This window comes from Littorina saxatilis, linkage group LG4, assembly GCF_037325665.1.
Source record: "Littorina saxatilis isolate snail1 linkage group LG4, US_GU_Lsax_2.0, whole genome shotgun sequence".
In the NCBI taxonomy this organism is placed as follows: Eukaryota; Metazoa; Mollusca; class Gastropoda; order Littorinimorpha; family Littorinidae; genus Littorina; species Littorina saxatilis.
In genome coordinates, this window is record NC_090248.1 from 16,361,213 (window position 1) to 16,385,594 (window position 24,382).

At 43.8% G+C, this 24,382-nt stretch overlaps 1 protein-coding gene across 3 annotated transcripts in view; it reads left to right on the top strand.

Annotated features, from left to right (window-relative positions):
• LOC138964089 (ankyrin repeat domain-containing protein 26-like) overlaps positions 1–24,382 on the top strand; it is a 609,546-nt gene that overhangs the window by 455,193 nt on the left and 129,971 nt on the right. The gene's annotated exons all lie outside the window — the stretch shown is intronic.

Sequence of the window (24,382 nt, forward strand, 5' to 3'; positions counted from 1 at the left end):
TGGTCCAGGGGGATGTTCCCCCTGGCAGGGTCCAGGGGCAGAGCCCCTTGTGGGGGTCAGGGGGCAAAGCCCCCTGAAGCTGATGGGTATGTCATATTCTGAGATAGGAAAATGGCCGCTCGATCCTTGCATGAAACGGCATAAAATAAATAGAGCTTAAACAATGACCATGAGTTGATTACTGGAAAATAAACCACTCATGGGTATTTGCAGCCGCTTGGTAATTCACTCGTGTGCTCCGCACACTCGTGAATTACCAAGCGGCTGCAAATACCCACTCGTGGTTTATTTTCCAGTAATCAACGAGTTGTCATTGTTTAAGCTATTTATACAAAGAACAACACGGGTCGAACATGCAGTCATGCAGACGACATTTTGTAGGCAATTTCATTTCAGCCTAATCACTCAGAGTGTCAAATGCGCGTCATTCAAATAGTCCCTATTGTTTTACTTTATTCTTAGTCTCCGACTCGTCGGCATTATACTTGTCTCGTCTAAATATCGGACCCTATTGCTACGATTAAAACACAATAGCGTTTATATAGCTATTTTGACATTACATTCTGTGTTCAAATCATGTTTTTGTCAGCAACAAGGACCAGAATGGTCCATGTCGTTGACTGATTGCAGACGACGGTTCCCTTTCCGCATGAAGCCACGGAAATAACCGAACATTGAAAAACCCACGGACATGTATTACGGAAAAAACTCGGGATAACCGGTGTCACGGCGTGAGTTTACACTGTCCTGAGTTTACGCAGTGGCCCCAATGCGCGTGCGTCGAAATATGCGTCACTTCCGCCATCGTGAATTTGCCGAACTCGAAGCCGGTTGTTTTCACTTTGAGTAAGGAAGGTGTCAATCACGTTTTTAGTGATCATAACCCGCACGATGGAACAGTTCGCTGATCAGATGCTTTCTTTGAAACATTTTCTCCGAATGTTAACACATTTACAATTTGCTATTTCTCTCTTTATTTTGATTATCACGATAATTCATTTATGTCACTGCAACAAACAACACTTAAGTCAACTCAAACCCAGACGCATGTAAGACATTAGTATCCATTTTGATTTTGGCAACTAGAGGAAGCATTTCTGATTCCGAACATATCCAGCTTTATGTGTGTTTTTTTTAAACACAAACATGAAAAGGGTGACTAAAACAATCTCTACGTGGGAGCATATAATTATAAATAGTCCAAGGTAACAAACACAAGATTCCCACTATTCCAACTCTAATCTAAATTTGTTGAGAAAAAAATCTACACCTTTTCTTCCAACACTCGCAGACCACTGACAAACACAAACCCATCGATTTCCCACTGAATTCTTTGATACAGTGGCGAACGCGATCGGCGAAACAAAGACGGTCACCGTGGCAACCTCAAAAATGCTTTGGTAAATTCACATCATCATAAACTCACGACGCTGTAGGCGTCGTGAATTTGGTCAGGAAGTGACGTATATTTCGACGCATGCGCATTGGGGCCACAGCGTAAACTCAGGACAGTGTAAACTCACGCCGTGACACCGGATGTTTAGCATTACGTCAATATGCTAGGAATCATATGACGTCATGATGTATCATGCTTGCCTACGTAGATTGTATGTTCGAAAGTCTGACTTCTGTTGTGAATTCGCGTGGTGAAGACTGCGGTAAATCTGTAGATGATAAGAGAACAAGGATTGTCTCAGAAGAAACGACTAAATGTTTCAGACCGGTAACTTCATTTCAACATTGCACTATATAATGGACGTTCTATGTGACAGGAGAGTTTGCTGATTTTGTGTTAAACATTGGAGAGATCGTCTGCTAGAATCAGAGATAGGTCGCTTCAGATTGCAGCTTCTGGAAATTTGCAAGGTTTGTTGCCTGTTAAAGAACTGGATTTTAAACGTAATGTATGTCATGTACAGTAAGCAACAACAAAAACACACACAAAGCAAATGGCATCGTCTGTCGACTAGTCACAAAAACAAACCTGGCGAGGTATGCGTGTACTTTATACACGTCAGCCATTGTTGTTACAGTTTTGAGTCAACGTTGTATTCTTCCGCAACAGGGTCCAATCGTCTGGGTTTCAAATGATGTCATGTTCTAAAAATAAATTCTAGTATTGATTATTTTTTAGCCCTCTTTATTCTTACCGTACTTTCCAGGTCATAAGGCGCGACTTTTTTCCTCGAGTTCGACCCCTGGTCTTGTATAACGAAGCGTCTAATCCGTGTATGAAATACGATAAAAATCAAAGAGACCGCCTGAGTACCAGTCAAACAACTTGTGATAATGCATGTTTCAGCTACTAGGTACTGCCCTGGCCAAGTTTCCTCGAGCTCTCAAGCCACCCAGCTATCACAATGGACCTGCCTTTGATCTGGCCGCACACACAGAACACACATATTTCCACTCTGTTAAACTCGGTCACTGACCGGTCACTGACCCCGGTGCAGGAAGTGTTTCCTCTCTCAGATATGACAGGGGAACCACCTCTCATGGCAAAAACTGGGTCATTGACCCCTGGGAAGAAGGTCGTGTCTATAAACAAGGCCACCCAGCTATCACAATGCCTTTGATCTCGCGGCACACACAGAGCACACATATTTCCACTCTGTTAAACTCGGTCACTGCATGACCCCGGTGCAGGAAGTGTTTCCTCTCTCAGATATGACAGGGGAACCACCTCTCATGGCAAAAACTGGGTCATTGACCCCTTGGAAGAAGGTCGTGTCTATAAACAATGGATCTGCCTTTAATGTGCGGCTTATTTTCATTCTTCGACCGTTTGTTACCGGTATACTTTTTCAATTTTGGTGCGCCCTATCGGCCCCCTGCGCCCAATGGGTGACGGGATTACAATTTTTTTTAAAAAGAAGGGGGTGCGTCTTGTATAACGAAGCGCCTTGTCACCCGGAAAGTACGGTACTTCGAATAATCCACGTGTGATTTTGGTGTAATCAAAGTAGTTCGTTCTAATTTCTCACTTGTCTAAAAATAATCAACTAGATTTAATCCACCCCTCCGTTGCATTACAGGAGTTGTATAAACAATAATATACAAAAATTAAATAAGTGAGGTACATGTTGCGCAACCCCCGTAACACCCCCCTCCCCCTGTAGTCCGGCCCTGGTATGAGTGTGGTCGGGTATGTTCTGGAACTATTAGAGCACTCCCTATTACCACACACATGTGCATAAGGCAACATATGTTGCACCTAGGGTGGGAGGGGGAGGGGGGGGGCTTTTAAAGGAGTAGTTGTTGGACTGTAGTGTAGAGTGCAGTGCTATGGGGTGAGGGTGGAGCTGGGGCGGAGAATGTATCGTATAATTGAATACTAATAAGCATGATCAGTTAGACTAGAGTTAAAAACTATGTTGATCGCCACAGACATTACTTAATGTGAAATCACAAGCATGTTACTGTACCTTTTGTTTTGCCATTGAGATTGGTAGAAGGCAATGTTGAGTGGTGAACACATGTTGCATTGATCACTACATCACCATGTGGTCAATCCCCTTTAATTGATCTGCAGATTGCACCAGCACAAACCAACACAATATTATGATTGTAAACAGCCCACATGGCCAATTAATCTAAGAACACAAACACAAGATAGATCTAATCAGAGAGTCTGCAAACCGAGTTACTATGCTTTTGAAATTCAATAAAAATCTGTCTGTCAATGAAGCAGATAGATCTATCCTTGCGATTGTTTTTACAAGCAGATAAATATTTGAACTTCACTTATTCTGTTATCATTCAATAAATTGATATTTTGCAAGATGAATTTCGTGCCAACGAGCTGAACAAACAATCAAAATCAAGCAAGTGGTACATTCTTGAAGACAAAATTCAGTCACGCAAACAAACTGAAGGGAAAGAATCTAGCTTACTGCTGTACTGATTTCGCCAAATAAATGCATTTGCATGCTGAAGTCATTCCTGCTTTGATTCCAATCATTCTAATTGATCTGAATGCAAAAAATATACGAAAACGAGCTGATCGAAATGAGTAACATTGCACCTGCCTATAGACTGTACTGCGAAAGCGAAGGTCGTCTGCGACTGGAGATTTCGAAGTCGAACAGTGTCGTTTCCTCACTCTCAGCGGTTGTCTCCATTGGAAAAGTGAAAAGCGTGACTTGCAATCTAGCGAAAGCCACATTCTATCTTTCCGTTCGGGCGTTGTTTTTGTGTACAATCTCTGAAAATGTTATTTCGAAAAAGGCGGCTGTCATTATTTTGGGGTTTCCGCCTAGTGGTGTTTTAAACCGGTTTCAGATATAAGCTTACGTCACAAACCGGAACACACTTTGGAGATGAAAACAAAATGGCAGCCCCCATGAAATCCGAGGGGTCGGCCCGCTATTGCGCGGGGCCGCTATTGCGCGGGGCCGCTATTGCGCGAATCTTTAGGGTTAGGGTTGGGTTAGGGTTAGGGTTAGATTCGCGCAATAGCGGCCCCGCGCAATAGCGGCCCAGCCCCAAATCCGAAAGGTCAAGCAAACAAGTCGTGAATGAGAAGGACGTGAGTTAAAATCCTGGCCGCGTCCGCCTGGTGGGTTAAGGGCGGAGATTTTTTTCGATCTCCCAGGACAACTTATGTGCAGACCTGCTAGTGTCTTATCCCCCTTCGTGTGTACATGTAAACACAAGACCAAGTGTGCACGGAAAAGATCCTGTAATCCATGTCAGAGTTCGGTGGGTAATAGAAACACGAAAATACCCGGAATCGACGTATGGCTGCCTCAGTGGCGGGGTAAAAACGGTCATGCACGTACAAATCCAGTCGTGCAAAAACATGAGGGAACATGGAAGTTTCAGCACATGAACAAAGAAGAAGAAGAGGTTTTCTAAAATATTTTGGGAGAAAAAGCCTCAAAATTTAGATTGTTTTTGTAAAATTTCACGCACAGCATGAAAATGTTTGCTGGAGAACATTTTCACCCCTGAAAATATCCACTGAGCTATCAAGAAAAGAAGTCTTGAACTATGATGTCATTGTTTGATTTTTATCACAGCTTAGTGCAGACACTAGTCTTGGCTAGAGTATTGGTGATGACATGTTATGATGTCATAGTGACAGAAATGAGGTCACACAAGTGGCTGAGTACATATGTATTGTCTTGGCCAGCCCAAAATCAATTAGGTCAACAATATAAGATGTTTGGTGGCTTGTTGACAGACCAGCTTTTTTGTTGGTCCAAGGGGACCATATCGTCTTTTGTTTCATCTTTATCGACCAAGGCCGAAGGCCGCGGTTGATAAATATGAGACAAAAGGCGATATGCTCCCCGAGGACCAACAACAAAGTGCTGGTCTGACAACAAGCTACCAAACATCGTTTTTGTCATCATTTTGGTTGTGCAACAAAATGCACAATAACCCACAGGGAGATGAATTTTTAGAATCCAACTCCGGGCCACAAACCATCGTCACAGTAGCACGAGATAACACGTCAAATTTGTATGTGACGTCAAACGTAGCTTGTTGACGCTTTTCTTCCAGTCTGAAAATGTACAGAGCTGCGATCATACCTGTGAGTTCAGTAAGTGTTGAGCATATTTCTTTTCTTTTAAGTGTTTATGACTTTTCGTTGTGGATTTTGCGATTACAGAGATAAGTTGCAAATTGACCATGAGTCGCCGCGGTAATTATCAACATTGATTGGGTCTTTGAGAGTGAATGCTTACAATCGTTGTCCTCGGAAACACAAATCCAAAGCTGCGATGGTTCCACACATCAAACAATCAGCCTGATTGGCTTTTACTTTGACAATCCACGTTTCACCTGAAAGCTCAAACCCATTCACCACCTCGATTTATTGCATGGGGAACATGAGATTTATTTCCCAGGTGTTTGTGAATGAAAACTCCTGAAAATGATAACAAAACTAATTATTATGGTTCTTGTAAAAAAAAATCTTTTTTTTTCAGAATTTGTTGGATATTGAGTATGTCACGTGTAGTGATGGTGGTGGGAAAGAGGTTGGGGGTGGTGCAAGTTTGTACTGTATATAAGCTACTCGCAAAAAGTTAAGGATCACTTGCACACAAATTCATAACTTTCCAAATAAGAAAGCCAATGCGTTGGTATTTGGCAAACGTTTAATTCAATGCTTTAGTGATAACGACACAACATTTCCTTCAATTTCGAGCAATCGTTTGGTCTGTACATTTTATCAAAGTGTGTACGTATCGAAATTTAATTTCACAAAGTCGTTGAAATCACAAGACATGGCATTCAGATGCTCCCAAAAGTTCAGTAATGCGTGTAACCGCCCTGGCTGTTCTGGCACTCGACGCAGCGAGACCTCATAGAGTTGACCAGGGTGGTGAAGATCCTCTGCGGAAGCGCCTGCCACTCAGCCTGCAGCATCTGGTAGAGGTGCTGGACATCCCTGGGAGGGGGGTGGTTGCTCCTCACTTTGCGATCCAACTCATCCCAGAGGTTCTCAATCGGGTTGAGATCGGGACTGCATGCTGGCCACTCCATTCTGTTGACTTCAGACTGCTGCAGGAGGTCGTTGACCACCCTTGCCCTGTGGAGGCGAGCGTTGTCATCCTGGTAGACGGCCTGCGGTCCCATCTGCTGCAGTGTAGGCACAGCCAGCGGTCGAAGGATCTCATCCCGGTATCGGAGGCGAGTCAAGTTACCCTGTACATGAAACAAGGGTGTTCTGTGGTGAAGGCTGAAGGACCCCCAGACCATTACAGAACCTCCACCAAAGGCCACCTTTTCTTGGACAGTGGCGTCAATGTAGCGTTCCCCTTGGCGCCTCCAGACCCTCAGTCGGTCGTCGTTGTGGTTCAGGGTGAAGCGTGATTCATCACTGAACAGGACCTGGGACCATTGCTGACGTGTCCACCTCACGTGACGTCTGCAGAAGGCGCGGCGTGCTGCCCTATGGGCTGGAGTTAAGCGTGGCCGTACAGCTGGGCGACGAGAACGGAGGTTAAACCCATGAAGGCGATTCCGTATGGTCTGCTGGCGGATGTTGGTGTTAGTAGCCACCCTCAGCTGCCTTCGAATAATGCTGGAAGAGGCTGTTCTTGTTTGCAAGGCTAGTCGTTCAATGAGACGATCTTCACGTGGAGTTGTCTTCTTTGGTCGCCCAGGTCTGCGTCTTTCCTGGACCCTCCCAATGGCTGTGAAACGTTGAATCAGTCTGACAATGACCGAGATTGACACGTGAAGTCGCCTGGCCACTTCTCGCTTGGGGACACCATCTTGGAACCATGCAACAGCTCGTCCCCTCTCAAACTCGTTCAATGTTCGTCGTGGAGGCATTGTCAGATAATGCCTAATACTGGTGGTATGTCTTCTCAAAAAGCCAAGCAAGTGACAGCATCTCACACATAAACAACAGTGCTTGCACGTGCATAATGGTTTTTCCATGTGGCTTGTGCAATGTGTTCGGGCTGAACGGTCCAAAACAAGGTCCTTTTTCGCAAATTTCCGCTTTTTCTTTTGCTACCAAGCTCAGTAGTAGAGATACCGTGCAATTTTTCCCACTAACACAACATTGCCCACTTACAGCTGAACAAGAATTCATAACAATTTGGTTTGACTGAGAAATAAATAACAGTAGCGAACTGATTTTATTGAGCACCTGTTTTCTCATAGTGATCCTTAACTTTTTGTGAGTAGTGTATGTGAAATGTTATTAGAGTTGAATAACTAAATAGATTGATGCAGGATCAAGTTTGTGTCAATCAGTCCGAGTGAATGTTTACTTGAACATTAGTTTATGAAGCTGGGGGTGTTGTTGGTTTTTGTTGGTTTTTGTGTGTGTGTGTGTGGGTTTTTTTTTTGGGGGGGGGGGGGGTCATATGTAGTGGAATCCTCCTTTTAAAACATACAAAAACATGAGAAAATCAGGTCTTAAAAAGAGGAGACTTAAAATGGGGGTAAACTGACAGAGGATGAACAGGATATCAGAAAACAGGGTCTTGAAAAGGTGGAGGGTCTTATCCGGGGTTGGGGGTCTTAAAAGGGAGGGAGTCTTCTATCGGTTAGGGTAGTCCAGGGAGGGAGGGGTAAGAAGGGAGGGAGTCTTCTGGGTTTTTTTGGGGGGGTGGGTCCACTGTAATGGGACATGCGAAGGCTAGTCGTGTAAGGATTTGCTTTTCTTGTTATTTTTTTCTCTCCTTAGTTTGATAAAGGATTGCTACCAAATTTCACAGATATTTTTGATGAGGATTACTTTTGATTAAAAAAAATTTTCATTGGCAAAATATACATCAGAAACGGTTAAGTCAAATAAAATGTAAACAAAATAGAAATTAAGTAGAAGTGCAACGCCAAGGCACTGCATACCCCAGCGAAAGACAAATCTCTCTCTCTCTCTCTCTCTCTCTCTCTCTCTCTCTCTCTCTCTCTCTCTCTCTCTCTCTCTCACACACACACACACTAACACTAACACACACACAACACTCACTCACACGCACAGTCATACACACGCACACGCGCACACACACACAAACACACACACAACCTCACACACACACACGAACACACACGTACACACACACACATATGCACATACGCTTTCTTTTCCCTCTCTCTCTTATATACACACACACACACTTACACACACACTTATCATTCATGCACACAAAACACATGCACAGGCACTTAGACAGACACAAACCCTCACACACACACACACACGCTCAGATATAGGCTACACTATCTTTTGTTTTCTCTCTCTCTCTCTCTTTCTCTCTCGTACACACATACACGTACACACGCATGCACACATACACGCGTGCGCACGCAGACACATGCACACGCATACACACACACGCACACACACACACACACACATACACACACACACACACACACACTTGTGCACATACACACACATGCCATGGCACGAGAGATGCCTAAGAGAGGGGATGACGTCACGATGCATGACGTCAAAACATCTTGACGTCATCTAATTGCGCAAGCATTTGCCGTAGTCTCGGAAATTCCACCCCAACATATCGGCCCTGGGTGGCGGTGGATCAAAAATCGAAGAATTGGTTGTCACCCACCGTATTTTAGTTGGTACGTTCCCAAATTTTGGAACTTTAACCCCCAACTGTAGCCTGAGTTTGTGCACAAAGAATCCTTCTTTATCATGTATTATCGGCATGAACATTTCTCAAGTTGATTACAGTATAGCGTTCGTGGGATACCTTCAGCTTCGCTGGAATAAAAATGCGTAAAAGGCTGAGTCACGGAATTGCTTTATTGAAAGTTACTGAAGTTATTGTTTAAAAAGAATGGGTAAACCCTAAGTGATTTATGTTCATTTTTGTAATTATGTTACGCTTTGGCGAATAATTCTAATTAAATGATCATGTTGAGAGATGAATTTCCTCTGCAACTGTCTTTACCTGGTTGAAAAATATGCATTTTTAGTAATTTTGTAGCTTGTCGAAGTGACACATTTGCCTGCAATCACGACTCGATTGACCCTGTATAACACAGTTTATGAAAAGGTAAAAAAAAGAAAACGATTAAATGATATGCACTACGTACAGCCATAAAAATATCCTGCACGAATCTGTCTTCCTTTTTTATGTACCGTATTTGACGGATTACAAGACGCACCATTTTATAAGCCGCACCCCCGACTTCTTAAAAAAAAATTGGGACGAGCCACGTATAGGCCGCGTCACTATATTAGCCGCCGTCAAAAAAAATATAATCAGATCGTGTCAATCAATCAAAACAACCAGGCAAACGAAAGTACGGTATTTGGCGAAATCAGCTCCGAGAATAAACAAGTGAAACAAAGAAGAAAAGTGAAAAAGTTTGAAGAAAAATATCACACACACAATTTGTAACCAACACACACATGTAGTCCCGCCCGGAATAAGCTTTTTTGGGATGATTTACGACTTTTGCGCACATTTCGAGCAGACGAAAACACAACATGGCGGCTCTCGCTCCTCCAACTATCGCGAGACACAAAAAAACGAAATCGCGCGCGCGCGAGATCCTGATACATCCGGTGTTTCTCTGTACACTATCTTGTCACGACGACTTGTTGACAAACGAAGATTCGCGAAAGAAAGAGAAAAGCGCCGAGTCTTGAGTAGAGAGCTAAAAAAGTACCGGTAATCGCAATCGATCGAAATGAAAATCCGCGGCGACTTCCATTAGGTGAATGCTATTCAAGTTTAGGTAACGTTTTAGCCGCATCTTTTTATAAGCCGCAATGCGATTTTTTTTTTTTTTAAAGTCGCGGCTTGTAGTCCGTCAAATACGGTACCTTATCTGGTTCATATTTTACGACAATTTGAAAATGACGAAAAATCACTTGCAACAGTGGGCGCGAATAAGTTTCTTTCGCCGGGTACTGTATGTCACAGACCCGAGAATTTCACAGCTTACTGGGGCACAGTAAAGCAAACTCAAGGTCGAGAAATTCTCGGGCAAGAGCAGTGATTGAGCAAACAATTGTCGACAATGATTGAGCAAACATTAAAAAGTGTGATTGTGCTGCTGTGCCCTTGTTTTTTATTTCTTTTTCATGTTTTTTTCCACGTGATTGTGGTTCTTATAAATGTTTGTTTTATAACAGCAAAACGCAAGGGAAAAACAGAAGTTGCTTGAGAGGATCAAACATATGAGTGCTGAATATGGAATGTGGCTGGTTCACAGCGGACCCGAGGAACTTACAGCAATCCACATTGCTATTCACAACCTTGAACAATCGTTTTATCAGCTGAAAACAAATATGGCTGTGATTATGGTACACTTGTGTGAAACTGAATGCTGTGCTGTGTCAGCTTACTTACCTGGTACTTTTTATTTTTTAGATAGGAGGGGTTGAAAACACTGATTGATTTCACCTTGTGATGAAGATGCAATTGTTTGATATTTTTCAGGCAGTCACCGAGTTATAGCTTTTATGATGTACTAACTTTCTTGTTTTGTGCTCTTGTTGTCATACGAAAGGTGGTTCAGGTGTTTTGTTTTCTTTTTCTAATGGTGCGGGTTTGCAAGTCAAGAACCCAATTTTTGACTCTTCGGAGCAGGTTACTACACCCAAAAAATGCAACCCACAAAAATGCTAAAAACTCCTAAATCTGTTGACCGAATTACTTCATATTTGTTTTACATAAACTTCAATTAAATTACATATTCTTACTCCGAATCACATAAAGCATTGACACAGTCTGAGATGCTAAGGTCTGAAAAGGCTACCCGTCTTAAACAATTTAAAGGGAAGCAACCCAACCACAAAAAGTGTAAACTTAGCTATGGCAATGACCATATGCCCAGGGAGTTACCTCCCATCCGGGGTATGTGACGTCACTTCCAGTGCCATGACACGTGGTTCTATAACTCATACGACTTTTTCAGACACTGAGGAGAGGTCGTGTTTTGGCTTTGTGTGGTTGTTTTGTTGGGAACGTCCCACTAGTCCGAGGGTTCACTAGTCCGAGGGTTCACTAGTCCGAGGGTTCACTAGTCCGAGGGTTTACTATAGACGCTCTCTTTTCCAGTTCGTCCCACTAGTCCGAGGGTTCACTAGTCCGAGGGTTCACTAGTCCGAGGGTTCACTAGTCCGAGGGTTTACTATAGACGCTTGATTTTCCAGTTTGTTTGTTTGTTTGTTTGTTTGCTTAACGCCCAGCCGACCACGAAGGGCCATATCAGGGCGGTGCTGCTTTGACATATAACGTGCGCCACACACAAGACAGAAGTCGCAGCACAGGCTTCATGTCTCACCCAGTCACATTATTCTGACACCGGACCAACCAGTCCTAGCACTAACCCCATAATGCCAGACGCCAGGCGGAGCAGCCACTAGATTGCCAATTTTAAAGTCTTAGGTATGACCCGGCCGGGGTTCGAACCCACGACCTCCCGATCACGGGGCGGACGCCTTACCACTAGGCCAACCGTGCCGATTTTCCAGTTATTATACCGCCCCTTAAAAGGCGGTATATAGGTTTCACTGTGTCTGTCTGTCTGTGTGTGTGTGTGTGTGTGTGTGTGTGTGTGTGTGTGTGTGTGTGTGTGTGTCTGTCCGCAAATAGATATCCGATGTTTGAGAACCGATTTCATTGAAATTATGTGTGAGGCTGTAGTACAACCCAGGCTCGATCCTCTCCATAATTCAGGTTGGTGGGAATTGACCCTCACGGGCAAAAGGAAACCCGAGGTGCTATATAATATGACTAAAAACTGTAGGCAGTTCGATCACGTAATTGTCCAGTCGGGGCGGTATTCTGATAAATTTAATATCCTTTCTTCAGTCAAAATATAAATAACTAAGTTTCTTGGGGGAAATAGTCTGAGATTTCTTCAGTCAAAATATAAAACACCACATTATCTTTTTGAATGAAAACAACTCAGTGTTTTTATGAGAATATTCTTCGATTTGGTTCCCAAAGCAGTGAAAAACACACGCACGCACGCACACGCACATCCACGCACACATACACACACAAAATAAAAACAAATCAAATTGAATATCCTTTGTTCAAGCGTCTATAGTGAACTCTCGGACTAGTGAACCCTCGGACTAGTGGACCCTCGGACTAGTGAACCCTCGGACTAGTGAACCCTCGGACTAGTGGACCCTCGGACTAGTGAACCCTCGGACTAGTGAACCCTCGGACTAGTGAACCCCTCTCGTTTTGTTGGTGTTTGTGTGACACCCACCGACCACCTACCCGTCTACTTACTTACTGCTGCGTAGTGGGTGAGCTCGTTCTTTTTGCCATACTTTTCGTCAGAATTCTTGGCTTGTTATTGATCAATTTTCGTCCTCGTGGACTTGTAAAATTTTTTGCTTCAGTAACGTTTGTTGTTGTTGGCCGCCATTTGCATTTGCGGTCAGCGTGGTGATGCCAAGGGAATTATTTTACCCTAGTCATCTTCTTGTGTATCTTTACCGCCTGTTTTAGTTGTTGTTTCAGACTAAGCTAGAAACATTGTCATGTCAGTTTCCTTTTCTGCCCCTAGTGACCACGGCCGTGGTTGGAGGGCAGTCTTTTCTTGCTTTTCTCTACTGCTTGCTCTCCTGCCGTTCGGCGGCTGGGCAAGTTTCTCTTGTGTCTACGTTGGTTTAGCTCTCTTGTTTCCAGAGCTTCACTACGTGTAGATGTTAGCGCTCTTCGCCGGCGGCAGCGTTTTACTTCCGCCGGCAGTGGGTGACGTTCGTTCGTTGGCTTCGTTGTCGTTTCCGGCCGCGTCTGCCTCCTGTGATGGGTGTCCTTCCGCTTCCTCTTCTGCCTCCGCTGGAGGCTTACAAGGTACGTTGAGCTTGTCCATCGGCTCTCGTGAAGCCACCGGACGGTCCCTTTTGGGACGGGGCTCTTCTGGTCAGGTTCACAACCTGTTTCCTGTGACGTTGCGTCCAGTACATGGTGCATGTGCGGGCGTTTCGGAGCAAGGGCGGTTTCCGGTTTCGGTCAAGGGATTCTCTCGGCTATTCTGACACTCAGTCAATAGTCAGGGAGCAATCACGTTCGGATTTTCGGCACAGCTTCGGGTCGCCCTCAAAGCTGCGTCTGAGGTATATTTCCGGTCTTTTCTGGAGGGTGCTTCGGCTTTGGCCGATTCCGTTTCCGTCGCTCATGCGGCGATGGCGGATTTCCGGTTTGTGAAGTTTCACAGAAGTGAGGGTCTTCTATATCTTGACCCGTAGAGGTCTGGACTTGAGTTGACCGCGGACTGGCCTACGGGTGTTCGGGCCTCTGTCTTCAGTCCACCTCTGTTCTGACTCGCCCAAGTCACATCGCGGGCACGGCCGTTTCAGAGCAAGGGCGGCTTCCGTTTACTGTAGTCGCGCTTCTGGGTTTTCCCGGAAGCGAAGGTCCTCCATCTCATGTTCACACAGAGGTCTTGACTGGAGTTGACCGCGGATTGGCCTACGGGCGTTTCGGGCTTCCAGCCTCAGTCCACGCAACCTTTGCTTCCGCATTGTGCGGTTTTGATCGTCGCGTTTCCAGCTCTGTCCAATTACAATGTTCTTCTTCCTGACACTTCCTTTTGGACGTCAGTGAGTGAGGAACAGCGGCTGGCCTACGGGCATTCAGGCTTTCAGCCTCGGCCTGGACAGTTGTCACTTCACCTTTCCTGTTGAGTGCATCGGCTTTGGCGGCTTCCTTTTTGGTTGCTTTGTCGTCGATGTTGGACTTCTGTTCCGTGAAGGCAGGATGTTTCCTACTTCCGGTTCCTTAGTCTCTTTTGGGGGGTACCACGTTTTGCAGGTTTTGGCTACACCAACTCCTCCCGGAAGTGGTATCCCGAGTGTTCTGGTTCTGCTGTTCGTTCTGTACGGCTCAGTTCCGGAACACGCTCAGCCTGGCTGGCTTCGGCTACACAGGCTTCACCTTTTGTTCCTTCTTGCTTACTTCAGCTTTTGGAACTTGCCTCTTTCTTCACTCTGTTGGTCAGCCCTCGCTAGGGTGAGCGAAGAGCAGATGAGGCTGTCCTCCCTTCACTACGCTATTACAGCACGTGTCGGAGGAACTTGTTTCTTTTGCTTTCTCAGTTCACTGGGTAGGCTAAGAGAGACACTTGAGCTTTGCCCGAGGTAGAGGTGTCTCCTTTTTAATTTTGGTGTTTCTTACCAGAATAAAGGAGATCCAGTCGAATAGAGATCACCAGGTCTCTGACTTCTCTACAAGGGTTGAGATAGAGCTAGCCTCCTTAGAAGAAGCATGCTCAGGTCTCTGACCAAGCTCAACCGGCAGCCTTTAGGCAGCCTCTGATTGATTCTCGAGTTTCGAGACATAGATCAGTGTCGGGCAGGGAGAAGGGCAGCTCTAGCAGCAGGCTTCTCCTTCCAAGGGAGCGCCCCCGATCTCACCTCCCCTTCCGCCCTCCACTTTTCATTGGAGGTTCTCTTTGCACAACCAGTGGGTTGGGGGAGTGGTGAGGGCGGGCGACTCCCATTGATCTAATGAGTGCATTCTTTCCTATGCATCAGTCCGATCTTTACACAGCGTTCTAGGTCCATCAGCTTGAGCACCTGCTGAGGTCTCTTCTGGTCGGATCTAGCGCTGGCCTTTGGGTATACGGGTTTTTTGTCCTCGGTCGGCGTAACAGTTGTGTCAGCCACGGGCTGCTGCTTCTGGCGCACTTCTGGTTTATCTGGAGAGGTTGTTTTCGCACTGACGTTTCTTTGTTACGTCGGAGTTTTTGGAACAACGGCCGATTTTAGGGCGTCCGGGGTTAGCCCCGGCTGGTGCAACAGCCATCCCACTCTTTGGCGGTGGTATTTGTTGCTTTCCCGTTCTTGTGGTTTCGGACTTCGCCATTTCTTTCCTGATGAAGGATACGAGATAGGGCGATTTCCGTTTTGGGATGGGGTTCTCTGGTTTCAGGTTACCCCCTTTTTCTCTTTTTTTGGCCACAAGCATCTGGACTATTGTCCTTGCTTGTCTTTCACCGAGTCTGATTCTGTCTTTCTCTAGTGAACAGAAGCGTTCTGGTGTTTCGTCCAAACTTAAGGTGAGCTTGAGTTGGCCTTGGAGGTAACATTCAGATTTTCCTGAGGGGGCATTGTCTTTGACAATGGTGGGGGGAGGATTCATTCTTTGCCTCTTTCCTCCTTTCTCTCTCAGGTTTTGGCTACTCTTCGCCTTCTGGCAGAGGTTTAGCTAATGTTCCGATTTCTTTGCTGGGGTTTTTAGCCTAGCATTTTGTTGGGCAGTCGAAACTTATGTTTCTTACTTTCCCTGCAGACTATGGTTTTTTTTGGCTCAATGGCTGTCCTTCGGGCTTTCCGGCTCTCAGCCTTAGCCTGCACAGTAGTCTCCTGCCTGTCGCAGTGCGACTATGGCATTTTTGGTTCCTGTGACTTCGGATTTTGTCTCTTCCTCTCTTCATCCTCATCTTGGCATGAGGTGAGTCAGGATGACTTCAGTTGGGTTGGGTTTCCTTTACAGTCACCCTTCCACCACAGGCAACTTTGACTACGGTGTTTTCCCTTTTGGTCTCCGTGTCCGACTCTATCTTTCATAGGTAGACAGACGTGTTCCGGGTTTTCCGCCAAACTCAGGAAGGCTCTTGATTTGGCCGCGAAATTTTCTTCCGGTTTTTTACCTGAGAATTTTTTCTCGGGAGTCTTATTTTCTGTTTACGGGTTTTTGATTCCCTTCAATTTCCTAAGAATAAAAAATAACACCCAAACACCAAAATGAAATAAATATTTCGGAGTGAAAACTCCTTCTTCAGTAATCATGTAATGGAATCAAAACAAACGATGACGTAAAAACAGAAAGGAAATTACGTAAGAATACAAATGACGTCATTCTAAAAATAGATAAAACACGTGCAAATTTGCTATTGTTCTCTCTCTCTCTCGATCTCTCTCTCTCTCTCTCTCTCTCTCTCTCTCTCTCTCTCTCTCTCTCTCTCTCTCTCTCTCTCTCTCTCTCTCTCTCTCTCTCTCTCTAAAGTAAGCAGTAAAGGTAAAACGTCATATGTTTGCAAGCACATACACTTGAGCACACTCACTCCCACACGCACACACACACATACTTCCAGGTGTTGAATGCGATCCAGGGAGCTAACATGTTACAAGGCTGATAAGTTTATAGCCATAGGACACTGTTTATCTTGTTGATAGCGTCAAAAGACGTTGTGTACTCTGCTGCGAACAACAAAGGGATAATTATAGAAAAATATCCAAACATTATATCCGCGAACAGCCTCGCAATAACAAATACAGAGGGTAGCAACAGTCAATTAGTCAAACACATTAAGTCCGTCAGGGAAATTGGTCTGCAGCTGATGTCTCCAGAACCTTTCTCTTCTTTTTCTCAAAGCAATGTCTTCTGCATGGATTTTTTCTATGGCTGTGCATTGCATGTCTGCTAGTGTATGTCCAGGGAGATTAAAATGTTTAGCGACCATTGTATCTTCTCGTGTATATTTTGATGTACTGTCCGTGTGTCCCTTCAATTTCCTACAAGCAGACTGTTTTGCAAACACTCTGGCTTTTAGCCATTTTGTTTCTGGTCACCAGTCACACCGGTCTTCGACCACTGTGATTCCGTACTTCCGGTGGCTTACGCTCAGTCGTAAGTCGCTGCTTCCTTTTACTACCTCTCTCTCTGCGTTCGCATGGGCTGGTAGAGGTTAACTGGTGATTTTCTCTGTTGTGAGGTTTTCTCATTGAGGTGGACTCTGGTACTTTGTACTCAGATGTCTCTCTTTGGTGGTGTTCGGTCACTCTTCTCTTGAGCTGACTTCTGTCTCACAAGCCTTTTCAGGCTTTACTTCATCCCAAGGTTGTGTATACTTGGGCATGATTGTCTTACCGTGAGAGTTTCGTCCATCTCTGCTCTGAGGGGACAACCTTACGCACGGATCTTTTCAGGACATTAGCATTTTCTTCCAATAGAAAGGGGGGGGGGGGGGGGAGAGCTTGTCTTTCTCTCGGCTCGCCGGTTTTTTTTATCCAAGGCTTGGGTCTCCTCCTGTTCCGTTTTTTTTTTACAGCTCGGAGATTGGAAGAAGTGCTGAGCACACCTTTCTAGCTCTCTGAGGTTGTCTCTTGCAGTTTTTGACTGAGATGTATCTCGGCTGTCAATCAGGACGATTCTTGGTTCCCTCACTGCCTTTTTGGCAGTGGGCCAGTTCCTGTCAAGGGTTTTGAGTGAGTTAATTAGATTTTCTTTCTCACTGGGCCCTTCCTGTCTTTTGGTAGCGGGCCAGTTTCTGGCAAGGTTTTAAGAGTGAGTTGGATGTTTCTCTTGTTGAAGCTATCTGCTTTATGTGATTCGGAGTAAGAATATGTAATTTAATCGAAAATTTTATAAGTAAATTTTCATTTGATTAATATACTTACCCGAATCACATAGTGAATACCCTCCCGCCAACCCCGCTTATGGTTTTTAAGTTTCTTTAAAGCCGTATGAGTTAGAACCACGTGTCATGGCACTGGAAGTGACGTCACATACCCCGGATGCATGGGAGGTAACTCCCTGGGCATATGGTCATTGCCATAGCTAAGTTTACACTTTTTCTGGTTGGGTTGCTTCCCTTTAAATTGTTTAAGACGGGTAGCCTTTTCAGACCTTAGTATCTCAGACTGTGTCAATGCTTTATGTGATTCGGGTAAGTATATTAATCAAATGAAAATTTACTTATAAAATTTTCGATTTATGCATGAAACACATTTTGGAGAGAAGGTCAACCTACAAACTGGAAACTTTGTGGAATATATGTTGAAAAGCACAAAAGTCACACAATTTGACCTACAAACGTGTTAAGGCGGAGACAGACGCACAACACAAAACCATGTTTTTGACAAAAACACCATCTCAAAACGTCGGGGAAACGCATGTTTTTAAAGAGGGGATGTCAGACGCGAAACACACAGATGAAGCGCGGTGCATGTTTTCACAGAAATATCGGTCAGTGTCAGCTTGACCCGTCCAGCTATCGCGCTGTGTTTGGGTTTGTAAACAACATGGCTGGCAGCGCCCACTGATACGGTCAGTGTCAGCTTGACCCGTCCAGCTACCGCGCTGTGTTTGGGTTTGTAAACAACACGGCTGGCAGCGCCCACTGATATTATTGCCTCTCTTCTATCGTGACAGGCTCCATAGACTCTAGTTAGGATTCATGGGTCCGATACTACCCTGAATCGGTACCACATCTCAGTCAGCCATTTTTTTCTATCTCCGTGGTGCCGGAAACCGAGTCACGTGAGTTGATCGTCCGCGCTCATTGGCTGACTACCAGAACGTGTTTTCAGATTTTAGAGCATGCTCTAAAACCCAAAACACGATGCGAAAACACGAAAGTGTTTTCTGAAACCTGTTTTGGGGGATGTCACACGGGAAACACGCTGTTTTGTGTTTGTTTTGAAAGAAAACACTGTTTTGTGTTGTGCGTCTGACATGGTCTTTACTTTGTGGACAGGTCATGCATAAGCTAAAGTTAATGTTAATGTACACCAAATATGGAGTAAATCGGTCAACAGATGTAGAAGTAATTAGCCTTTTTGTGGGTTGCCTTCTTTGGGGGGTCACTCTGTAATACGCAGTGTCAGGCTGGCTTTGAAACTTTACAAACTCTTAGGGTCTGGTATGGTAAAAGTGTAATAGACGTTTTCAGGAACCCAAACTGTAAGAAGTTTCAAAGCTCTAGCTTCATAAACTTGTGAAGAAATGACAATATTCCATTTTATTACCCAGACTTGACCCTGCTGTGACTTTAAAAGGCAATGTTCGGAAATAACTTCGGATTTTCAAGCGGTGTGGCAGGGTAAGCGGCCTGGACATGGAGGCAAGGTTTTCAAAAAGCAAAGAAAAAGCACGCTGCTGACCTGCCATCGCAACAACACCTAGCACCATGTGATTGCCCTAAGGTCGCGGCTAGCTGTGATGTTGTTGGGAAGCTCGCGCCAAGGTCGCAGCTAATAGCGATGTAATCGCGCTAAAGTTGCAGCTACCCGCGATGTTGTTGCGAGGCTCGCGCCAAGGTCGCAGCTACCCGCAATGTTGTTGCGAGGCTCGCACCAAGGTTGCATCTACCCGCGATGTTGTCGCGAGGCTCGCGCCAAGGTTGCAGCTATCTGCGATGTTGTCGCGAGGCTTGCACCAAGGCCGTAATTTACCATGCAAATTAGGATTGCCGCGACTTACCCGCAAGCCTAGCTGCGATGTCCTAGACCCCTCCCGCAAGCATGTTGCGACTAGCCGCAATGTCCCAGTGCACTTGCCACAAGCTTCCTGTGAGCTTGTTGCGACCTAGTCGCAGCTAACCGTGACCTGCTGCGATGTGCCTGTGATTGGTCAAGTCTTAACCAGGTTTGAAATTCAAAATTCATTCATTGAAGTGGTGGTGCAACTATAGCAGGTCTGTTAGTTGAGAACTGATTTTGCTAATTCTATACACTTTTGTAATACGTTGGCTACTTTGACATTTGTCAGGTGTTCACTTTGTCTTTTTCATACTTAATCAATTAAACTAAAATCTTTCATGCACACTATAATTCTTGTTGAAAGTATATTTTTTCAGTACCCATGATAATAATTATTTCATGAGCAGCTAGATTCTAATTTAACATCCCTGTATTCAACAGTTCAGAGCTGTAAACATTATTCTTTTTAATTACTACAGACCAGAACTTAACTTTAGACTTTACAGAAAAAAATCATCATTAATGCTCAAGAAAGTTTGCTCTGCACATATACCTTCATCCTGGGCTATTCCAATATATGGCTGACTGCTCATTATCTGGACCGTGTGATTGCCCTAATTAAGTTCGCGGCTCGCTGTGATGTTGTTGGGAAGCTCATGCCAAGGTCGCAGCAAACAGCGATGTTGTTGTGAGGTTTGCGCCAAGGTTGCAGCTACCCGTGATGTTGTGTCAAGGCTCGCGCCAAGGTCACAGCTAACTTTGATGTTGTTACGAGGCTCGCGCCAAGGTTGCAGCTACCCACGATGTTGTTGCGAGACTCGCGCCAAGGCTGCAGTTACCCGCAATGTTGTTGTGAGGCTAGCGCCAACATCGCGGGTAGCCGTGACCAGCTGCGACTAGTTGTCATGAATGTGTTTAGATCGCTGCGACCTCGCAGCAACATCACAGTGACATCGCAGTGACTTTTCTTTTCTGTAACCTAATTTTTCAGAGTTTCTGTTCATAACCTCTGTAAATTTACCAAGACTTCTCCCCTTTTTCAGACCTAATTTTCTGAGATTTTTGGAGGTCGTAAAAAGGGGGTTCCACTGTATTACATTCTGCTTTTTGATAGCTGTTTCTATTTTTACTGCTTTACTTTACCATTATTGTCATCTTTAAAGAAACATGTAATCCTGTTGTTGTTTTTTCAATAATTTGGTGAAGTGGCCTATATATCGTCGCTGTAAATGTGTGCAATTTTGCAGTTTTGAGAAAATCGACAATTTTTTTCTCTCACAAATCTGTGTAAACGTTACCTTGAAAATTCTGCCTTCCATGTACTGGGGAGGCTTCGTGCTTAATTTTGTGTTAACAAATGCAGTGCGCGTGACGTAGGTACAAAAATGTGCAGATACGAGGAATTGCCCCTGAGTCGTGTTTTTTTTCTTCTTCTGTATACAATGTTTTGCATTCACAAACTTGAAAATAATTACAAGACAAAATTGTTTAAACCTTTAGTTTTGCATGAACAAGCAGAACAAAAATCAGTTATTCAATTCCGCACATGCTCTGCATTTGTAAGTGTGTGTGTGTGTGTGTGTGTGTGTGTGCATGTGTGTGTGTGTGTGTGTGTGTGTGTGTGTGTGCATGTGTGTGTGTGTGTGTGTGTGTGTGTGTGTGTGTTTGAGAGAGACAAACAGACAGCCAGACAAAAACAGAGAGAGAGAGAGAGAGACAGCAAGAGAGAGAGTGAGACAGAGATTATATAAAAAAACCGTTGACCAAATATTAAGTAATTAGAGAGTAAAATAGTAATTGGCAAAAGAATCTACCGTACTTTCCGGGTCATAAGGCGCGACTTTTTTCCTCGAGTTTGACCCCTGCGTCTTGTTTAAGGAAGCGCCTAATCCGTGTATGAAATACGAAAAAAATCAAAGAGACCGCCTGAGTACCAGTCAAACAACTTGTGATAATGCATGTTTCAGCTACTATAGGTACTACCCTGGCCAAGTTTCCTCTCAAGACATCAAAGAGACCACCCCATAGGTTAAACTCGGTCACTGACCCCGGTGCAGGAAGTGTTTCCTCTCTCAGATCTATGACAGGGGAACCACCTCTCATAGCAAAAACTGGGTCATTGACCCCTGGGAAGAAGGTCAGTGTCTAAACAAGGCAACCCAGCTATCACAATGGACCTGCCTTTGATCTCGCCGCACACACAGAGCACACATATTTCCACTCTGTATTCTTCCTTTGATGTGCGGCTTATTTTCATTCTTCACCGTTTGTCACCGGTATACTTTTTTAATTTTGGTGCGCCCTATCGACCCCCTGCGCCCAATGGGTGACTGGATTACAATTTTGTTTAAAAAGCGCCTTATGCGCTGTAGCGCCTTGTAACCCGGAAAATACGGTAATTTGATTCAGCAAAATCAGTTTTTAGAAAGTCCACAAGACTGTTTATAAAGCCTTTCGCACTTATCGTTTCCCTGAGAACATTAGGGAGTGAGTTCAAGACACTGCTGCCAGAAATAAATATATGTAGGCGTTTTATATAGGTTTGTTCGGGGGAGAAAGATAAGACATTTATTTTGGTGTTGTTGATTAATAATTACGAATTTAGACAGAAAAATAAGAGTAGCTCTTCTGTTAATAACTGTGTGCACATAATACCTGCTTTATTTTGAAACAATTTCTTAAACCGGCAATATGTCTAAATGTTTGTAATCTTTTGCTAGAAGTGTTGTATGAATTAACAGAATTACTTTGAGTGCTCTTGTTTGAATGTTTTTTTAAAAAGAGAATTTTTTCAAAATGTAAAAAGTGTTTAATTCTTGACAGTAAAATAAATCTTGTCAGAAACTATAGCTGTCTTGTCCATTAGAGTCGTTGACCGATGCTCTCCTGAATGTCTTGCATAGTTCTGAAACATGAGCAGTCCAAAACAAATAATCATCAAAGATTACACCAAAATCGTTGTGATTTTGAACCTCAGTTATAGTTAATTGTCAGTTTTTCTTTTGAGGGACTTTAATTTTGATATACATGTACATGTATTTGGTTTTGGCTCGTTATATTTGTATAATTTGTACCATGTATTTGGTTTTATGGAAATTGAATGACATGTGGTTAAGTTCTGTCCATTAGAGTCGTTGACCGATGCTCTCCTGAAGATGTTTTGATAAGATCGATATCTAAATCTCTATGGCTGGAATGCATATAAATGATTGTATCATTTGCAAAAAAATCACACAGATTTGTGATGCATAATGGTAAGTCATAGAGCAAGAAGAGAATCTTTTAAAACACCATTTTGTAATGTCTGAAAGCTAGAAGTATCTCCATTTGCACACACCACTTGTTATTGTTTGCTTTAAAAAGACTTGATGAGTACTGTTGTTTCTTTTTAAGGCAATACATTGTAAATTTTCTCAAAAGCAGAGTGTGTGTGAGAGAGAGAGAGGGAGGTAGGGAGGCTGGGAGAGAGAGAAAGAAAGTGAGAGAGAAAGCGAGAGAGAAAGAAAGAGAGAAAAAAAGGGGAGAGAGAGAAACGGACAAGACAAAAACCGAGAGAGAGAAAGAGAAACAAAGAGAGAGAGAGAGGGGGGGGGGGGGGAGGGGGGACAAACAGACAAGAGACAGAAAAAAAGAGAGACTGAGACAGAAACAGAGACATATAGATAGAGAGAATTAGAGAGAGAAATAAAACTAAAACAAACTGAACTGTATTTTTGTTAAACCCGGGCACTATATTCTGGTCCCAAAAGTGGCTTGAAACACAAATGTTTTCGTTGGTTTGGGAACAGCATCCATTGGTTTAAACACAATTATATTCAAAATACATGACATGAAACAATTGACAAAAATGCAGCTAGGACACGAACTGCAAATGCTTATTTGACGTGACCATAACAATGCTAAGTTACACAAGTTTTCATGATGGTGGACAACACAATTATTAACCAGAAGAACAAAATGTAGGAGGGGGGTATGGGGAGCCTAATCAAAACAGGAGGATCTACAGGGAGGGTAAAAAAAAAAAAAGTGAGACTAGGAATGAAGCGCGTGGGACGAGCTAGAACATCGATGCTGAGACGTACAGTCTTGCATTAAGTAAGTTCAGATAAATGTACATTTTCATGGAGAGGGCAGCATAAATCGTTACGAATGTATGGAAGAAAGAAGAAGAAAAAAACAAAAACAAAAAACACACACAAAATCAACAACAGCAAAACAAAAACAAAAACCCAATGATGATTATTACTTATGTTATATGTAATTGGTGCAACAACACTGAGAGGCGGGTTTACCTTCTCCTGCACACAAGCATACACAATACCAGTACGTGGGCTAATCCTTCAAGTTAGTCGACCAGATTCAGCAATAAAGGATTGGACCGACTCGAAAATCAATGTATAATTTATGTGAAATGAATGTTGCTCGCTGCCTCTTAATAATGTTTCCACATGTCTAAAGTTGGCAGGCAGTGAGTTAATTGTGGACATACGAGCATTTTCAAACAACGTGCAGTATAACAAGTATAATGTTCAGCTGTTTCGTTCTGGTTACCGCACGCACGTACACTGTGGGTTGTCTTTTAAATGGCGTTTGCATAAATTGGAATTAAGGTTACTCATGTTTAGACTCATTCTGCTGTGTTGTATTTCTACCTGTCTTTTTCCAAAATAATAATAAACTGGCACATAATGATGAGGACTTTGTAAATAATGCTTAAACTCGCTAATTGAGTTTGTGGTTTTAACCCCATCAGGCAGATCA